Below are 6156 nucleotides of genomic sequence, written 5' to 3'. Positions count from 1 at the left end.
GGGGGAAATAACATACACGTTTTACCTGTCAGGTCAACCACCCCTAGGGGGAAATAACATACACGTTTTACCTGTCAGGTCAACCACCCCTAGGGGGAAATAACATACACGTTTTACCTGTCAGGTCAACCACCCCTAGGGGGAAATAACATACACGTTTTACCTGTCAGGTCAACCACCCCTAGGGGGAAATAACATACACGTTTTACCTGTCAGGTCAACCACCCCTAGGGGAAATAACATACACGTTTTACCTGTCAGGTCAACCACCCCTAGGGGGAAATAACATACACGTTTTACCTGTCAGGTCAACCACCCCTAGGGGGAAATAACATACACGTTTTACCTGTCAGGTCAACCACCCCTAGGGGAAATAACATACACGTTTTACCTGTCAGGTCAACCACCCCTAGGGGGAAATAACATACACGTTTTACCTGTCAGGTCAACCACCCCTAGGGGGAAATAACATACACGTTTTACCTGTCAGGTCAACCACCCCTAGGGAGGAAATAACATACACGTTTTACCTGTCAGGTCAACCACCCCTAGGGGAAATAACATACACGTTTTACCTGTCAGGTCAACCACCCCTAGGGGGAAATAACATACACGTTTTACCTGTCAGGTCAACCACCCCTAGAGGGAAATAACATACACGTTTTACCTGTCAGGTCAACCACCCCTAGGGGAAATAACATACACGTTTTACCTGTCAGGTCAACCACCCCTAGGGGAAATAACATACACGTTTTACCTGTCAGGTCAACCACCCCTAGAGGGAAATAACATACACGTTTTACCTGTCAGGTCAACCACCCCTAGGGGGAAATAACATACACGTTTTACCTGTCAGGTCAACCACCCCTAGGGGGAAATAACATACACGTTTTACCTGTCAGGTCAACCACCCCTAGGGGAAATAACATACACGTTTTACCTGTCAGGTCAACCACCCCTAGGGGGAAATAACATACACGTTTTACCTGTCAGGTCAACCACCCCTAGGGGGAAATAACATACACGTTTTACCTGTCAGGTCAACCACCCCTAGGGGGAAATAACATACACGTTTTACCTGTCAGGTCAACCACCCCTAGGGGGAAATAACATACACGTTTTACCTGTCAGGTCAACCACCCCTAGGGGGAAATAACATACACGTTTTACCTGTCAGGTCAACCACCCCTAGGGGGAAATAACATACACGTTTTACCTGTCAGGTCAACCACCCCTAGGGGGGGAAATAACATACACGTTTTACCTGTCAGGTCAACCACCCCTAGGGGGAAATAACATACACGTTTTACCTGTCAGGTCAACCACCCCTAGGGGAAATAACATACACGTTTTACCTGTCAGGTCAACCACCCCTAGGGGGAAATAACATACACGTTTTACCTGTCAGGTCAACCACCCCTAGGGGGAAATAACATACACGTTTTACCTGTCAGGTCAACCACCCCTACGTTTTACCTGGGGAAATAACATACACGTTTTACCTGTCAGGTCAACCACCCCTAGGGGGAAATAACATACACGTTTTACCTGTCAGGTCAACCACCCCTAGGGGAAATAACATACACGTTTTACCTGTCAGGTCAACCACCCCTAGGGGGAAATAACATACACGTTTTACCTGTCAGGTCAACCACCCCTAGGGGGAAATAACATACACGTTTTACCTGTCAGGTCAACCACCCCTAGGGGGAAATAACATACACGTTTTACCTGTCAGGTCAACCACCCCTAGGGGGAAATAACATACACGTTTTACCTGTCAGGTCAACCACCCCTAGGGGGAAATAACATACACGTTTTACCTGTCAGGTCAACCACCCCTAGGGGGAAATAACATACACGTTTTACCTGTCAGGTCAACCACCCCTAGGGGGAAATAACATACACGTTTTACCTGTCAGGTCAACCACCCCTAGGGGGAAATAACATACACGTTTTACCTGTCAGGTCAACCACCCCTAGGGGGAAATAACATACACGTTTTACCTGTCAGGTCAACCACCCCTAGGGGGAAATAACATACACGTTTTACCTGTCAGGTCAACCACCCCTAGGGGGAAATAACATACACGTTTTACCTGTCAGGTCAACCACCCCTAGGGGAAATAACATACACGTTTTACCTGTCAGGTCAACCACCCCTAGGGGGGAAATAACATACACGTTTTACCTGTCAGGTCAACCACCCCTAGGGGGAAATAACATACACGTTTTACCTGTCAGGTCAACCACCCCTAGGGGGAAATAACATACACGTTTTACCTGTCAGGTCAACCACCCCTAGGGGGAAATAACATACACGTTTTACCTGTCAGGTCAACCACCCCTAGAGGGGAAATAACATACACGTTTTACCTGTCAGGTCAACCACCCCTAGGGGAAATAACATACACGTTTTACCTGTCAGGTCAACCACCCCTAGGGGGAAATAACATACACGTTTTACCTGTCAGGTCAACCACCCCTAGGGGGAAATAACATACACGTTTTACCTGTCAGGTCAACCACCCCTAGGGGGAAATAACATACACGTTTTACCTGTCAGGTCAACCACCCCTAGGGGGAAATAACATACACGTTTTACCTGTCAGGTCAACCACCCCTAGGGGGAAATAACATACACGTTTTACCTGTCAGGTCAACCACCCCTAGAGGGAAATAACATACACGTTTTACCTGTCAGGTCAACCACCCCTAGGGGGAAATAACATACACGTTTTACCTGTCAGGTCAACCACCCCTAGGGGGAAATAACATACACGTTTTACCTGTCAGGTCAACCACCCCTAGGGGAAATAACATACACGTTTTACCTGTCAGGTCAACCACCCCTAGGGGGAAATAACATACACGTTTTACCTGTCAGGTCAACCACCCCTAGGGGGAAATAACATACACGTTTTACCTGTCAGGTCAACCACCCCTAGGGGGAAATAACATACACGTTTTACCTGTCAGGTCAACCACCCCTAGGGGGAAATAACATACACGTTTTACCTGTCAGGTCAACCACCCCTAGGGGGAAATAACATACACGTTTTACCTGTCAGGTCAACCACCCCTAGGGGGAAATAACATACACGTTTTACCTGTCAGGTCACCACCCCTAGGGGGAAATAACATACACGTTTTACCTGTCAGGTCAACCACCCCTAGGGGGAAATAACATACACGTTTTACCTGTCAGGTCAACCACCCCTAGGGGTAAATAACATACACGTTTTACCTGTCAGGTCAACCACCCCTAGGGGGAAATAACATACACGTTTTACCTGTCAGGTCAACCACCCCTAGGGGGAAATAACATACACGTTTTACCTGTCAGGTCAACCACCCCTAGGGGGGAAATAACATACACGTTTTACCTGTCAGGTCAACCACCCCTAGGGGGAAATAACATACACGTTTTACCTGTCAGGTCAACCACCCCTAGGGGGAAATAACATACACGTTTTACCTGTCAGGTCAACCACCCCTAGGGGGAAATAACATACACGTTTTACCTGTCAGGTCAACCACCCCTAGGGGGAAATAACATACACGTTTTACCTGTCAGGTCAACCACCCCTAGGGGGGAAATAACATACACGTTTTACCTGTCAGGTCAACCACCCCTAGGGGAAATAACATACACGTTTTACCTGTCAGGTCAACCACCCCTAGGGGGAAATAACATACACGTTTTACCTGTCAGGTCAACCACCCCTAGGGGGAAATAACATACACGTTTTACCTGTCAGGTCAACCACCCCTAGGGGGAAATAACATACACGTTTTACCTGTCAGGTCAACCACCCCTAGGGGGAAATAACATACACGTTTTACCTGTCAGGTCAACCACCCCTAGGGGGAAATAACATACACGTTTTACCTGTCAGGTCAACCACCCCTAGGGGAAATAACATACACGTTTTACCTGTCAGGTCAACCACCCCTAGGGGGAAATAACATACACGTTTTACCTGTCAGGTCAACCACCCCTAGGGGGAAATAACATACACGTTTTACCTGTCAGGTCAACCACCCCTAGGGGGGAAATAACATACACGTTTTACCTGTCAGGTCAACCACCCCTAGAGGGAAATAACATACACGTTTTACCTGTCAGGTCAACCACCCCTAGGGGGAAATAACATACACGTTTTACCTGTCAGGTCAACCACCCCTAGGGGGAAATAACATACACGTTTTACCTGTCAGGTCAACCACCCCTAGGGGGGGAAATAACATACACGTTTTACCTGTCAGGTCAACCACCCCTAGGGGGAAATAACATACACGTTTTACCTGTCAGGTCAACCACCCCTAGGGGGAAAATAACATACACGTTTTACCTGTCAGGTCAACCACCCCTAGAGGGAAATAACATACACGTTTTACCTGTCAGGTCAACCACCCCTAGGGGGAAATAACATACACGTTTTACCTGTCAGGTCAACCACCCCTAGGGGGAAATAACATACACGTTTTACCTGTCAGGTCAACCACCCCTAGGGGGAAATAACATACACGTTTTACCTGTCAGGTCAACCACCCCTAGGGGGAAATAACATACACGTTTTACCTGTCAGGTCAACCACCCCTAGGGGGAAATAACATACACGTTTTACCTGTCAGGTCAACCACCCCTAGAGGGGAAATAACATACACGTTTTACCTGTCAGGTCAACCACCCCTAGGGGGAAATAACATACACGTTTTACCTGTCAGGTCAACCACCCCTAGGGGGAAATAACATACACGTTTTACCTGTCAGGTCAACCACCCCTAGGGGAAATAACATACACGTTTTACCTGTCAGGTCAACCACCCCTAGGGGGAAATAACATACACGTTTTACCTGTCAGGTCAACCACCCCTAGGGGGAAATAACATACACGTTTTACCTGTCAGGTCAACCACCCCTAGGGGGAAATAACATACACGTTTTACCTGTCAGGTCAACCACCCCTAGGGGGAAATAACATACACGTTTTACCTGTCAGGTCAACCACCCCTAGGGGAAATAACATACACGTTTTACCTGTCAGGTCAACCACCCCTAGGGGTAAATAACATACACGTTTTACCTGTCAGGTCAACCACCCCTAGGGGGAAATAACATACACGTTTTACCTGTCAGGTCAACCACCCCTAGGGGGAAATAACATACACGTTTTACCTGTCAGGTCAACCACCCCTAGGGGGAAATAACATACACGTTTTACCTGTCAGGTCAACCACCCCTAGGGGGAAATAACATACACGTTTTACCTGTCAGGTCAACCACCCCTAGGGGGAAATAACATACACGTTTTACCTGTCAGGTCAACCACCCCTAGGGGGAAATAACATACACGTTTTACCTGTCAGGTCAACCACCCCTAGGGGAAATAACATACACGTTTTACCTGTCAGGTCAACCACCCCTAGAGGGAAATAACATACACGTTTTACCTGTCAGGTCAACCACCCCTAGGGGAAATAACATACACGTTTTACCTGTCAGGTCAACCACCCCTAGGGGGAAATAACATACACGTTTTACCTGTCAGGTCAACCACCCCTAGGGGGAAATAACATACACGTTTTACCTGTCAGGTCAACCACCCCTAGGGGGAAATAACATACACGTTTTACCTGTCAGGTCAACCACCCCTAGGGGGAAATAACATACACGTTTTACCTGTCAGGTCAACCACCCCTAGAGGGGAAATAACATACACGTTTTACCTGTCAGGTCAACCACCCCTAGAGGGGAAATAACATACACGTTTTACCTGTCAGGTCAACCACCCCTAGGGGGAAATAACATACACGTTTTACCTGTCAGGTCAACCACCCCTAGGGGGAAATAACATACACGTTTTACCTGTCAGGTCAACCACCCCTAGGGGGGAAATAACATACACGTTTTACCTGTCAGGTCAACCACCCCTAGAGGGGAAATAACATACACGTTTTACCTGTCAGGTCAACCACCCCTAGGGGGGAAATAACATACACGTTTTACCTGTCAGGTCAACCACCCTAGGGGGAAATAACATACACGTTTTACCTGTCAGGTCAACCACCCCTAGGGGAAATAACATACACGTTTTACCTGTCAGGTCAACCACCCCTAGGGGGAAATAACATACACGTTTTACCTGTCAG

The sequence above is a fragment of the Oncorhynchus nerka genome, linkage group LG14 (assembly GCF_034236695.1).
Source record: "Oncorhynchus nerka isolate Pitt River linkage group LG14, Oner_Uvic_2.0, whole genome shotgun sequence".
In the NCBI taxonomy this organism is placed as follows: Eukaryota; Metazoa; Chordata; class Actinopteri; order Salmoniformes; family Salmonidae; genus Oncorhynchus; species Oncorhynchus nerka.
This window is presented reverse-complemented; position numbering follows the sequence as displayed.